The sequence below is a fragment of the Arachis hypogaea genome, chromosome 14 (assembly GCF_003086295.3).
Source record: "Arachis hypogaea cultivar Tifrunner chromosome 14, arahy.Tifrunner.gnm2.J5K5, whole genome shotgun sequence".
Classification (NCBI taxonomy): domain Eukaryota; kingdom Viridiplantae; phylum Streptophyta; class Magnoliopsida; order Fabales; family Fabaceae; genus Arachis; species Arachis hypogaea.
The window spans coordinates 70919995-70921475 of record NC_092049.1 but is presented as its reverse complement, the minus strand read 5'-3'; the positions used below and the strand labels follow the sequence as shown (position 1 = coordinate 70921475).

General features: G+C 41.3%; 1 non-coding gene across 1 annotated transcript; it reads left to right on the top strand.

Moving 5' to 3' along the window:
• The first annotated feature begins 871 nt into the window (after positions 1 to 871).
• Positions 872 to 979, top strand: LOC112745882 (small nucleolar RNA R71). Its single transcript, XR_003173789.1, has one exon. It is a non-coding gene; the product is annotated as a small nucleolar RNA R71 (small nucleolar RNA).
• The last annotated feature ends 502 nt before the right edge of the window (positions 980 to 1481 follow it).

Genomic DNA, 1481 nt, shown 5'->3' with positions numbered 1-1481 from the left:
GTATGAGGTTAATACTTGAACCAAGGTCACACAGAGCCTTCTCAAAGGTCATGGAGTTTATTTTGAGGTAATTTCTGCTGAACCAAGGTATTTAGTTCCTTAATGAGCAATGGAGGTCCATCCTCCCAAGTCTCATTACCAAATAGCTTGGCATTCAGCTTCATGATTGCTCCAAGATACCGAGCAACTTGCTCTTCAACAATATCTTCATCCTCTTTAGAGGAAGAATACTCATCAGAGCTCATGAATGGCAATAGTAAGTTCAATGGAATCTCTATGGTCTCTGTATAAGCCTCAAATTCCTTTGGTTCCTCATTAGGGAACTCCTTAGTGGTCAGTGGACGTCCATTGAGGTCTTTCTCACTGGAAATCACTACCTCTTCCTCCTTTATAGGTTCGGCCACTTTGGATATATTGTTGGCCTTGCACTCTCTCTTTGGATTCTCTTCTGTATTGCTTGGGAGAGTACTATGAGGGATTTCAGTAACTCTTTTACTTAGCTGACCACCCTCTTGTGCCTCCAAATTTCTGTTGGAGGACCTTGTTTCAGTCATGAAACTGAGAGTGGTATTAGATAGATCAGAGACTATGGTTGCTAAGTCAGAGAGGCTCTGCTTAGAATTATCTGTCTGTTGCTGAGAAGATGATGGAAAAAGCTTGCTATTTCCAAACCTATTTCTCCCACCATTATTATTATTGAAGCCTTGTTGAGGCTTCTGTTGAGCCTTCCATGAGAAATTTGGATGATTTCTCCATGAAGGATTACAGGTGTTTTTTTTAGATGAAGAGATCCACCAGTAGAGTGGTCCAATGACATATTGGACAATTCAGACAGACCATCATAGAATATACCTAAGATGCTCCATGCTGAAAGCATGTCAGAAGGACACCTTCTGATCAATTACTTGTATCTTTCCCAAGCTTCATAGAGGGATTCACCTTCCTTCTGTCTGAAGGTTTGGACTTTCACTCTAAGCTTGCTTATCTTTTAAGGTGGAAAAAATTTGGCCAAGAAAGCATTGACCAACTTTTCCCAAGAGTTCAGGCTTTCTCTAGGTTGTGAGTCCAACCATATCCTAGCTCTGTCTCTTACAGCAAAGGGGAAAAGCATAAGTCTGTAGACCTCGGGATCAACCCCATTGGTCTTAACAGTGTCACAGATTTGCAAGAATTCAGCTAAGAACTAATGAGTATCTTCCAATGGAAGTCCATGAAACTTGCAATTCTGCTGCATTAGAGAAACTAATTAAGGCTTAAGCTCAAAGTTGTTTGCTGTAATTGCAGGAATTGAGAAGCTTCTTCCATAGAAGTTGGAAGTTGGTGCAGTAAAGTCACCAAGCATCTTCCTTGCATCTCTAGCATTGTTGCTGGGTTCAGCTGCCATGTCTGCTTCTTATTCGAAATTTTCTGTAAGGTCCTCTCTGGAGTGTTGTGCTTTAGCTTCTCTTAGCTTCCTCTTCAGAGTCCTTTCAGGTTCAGGA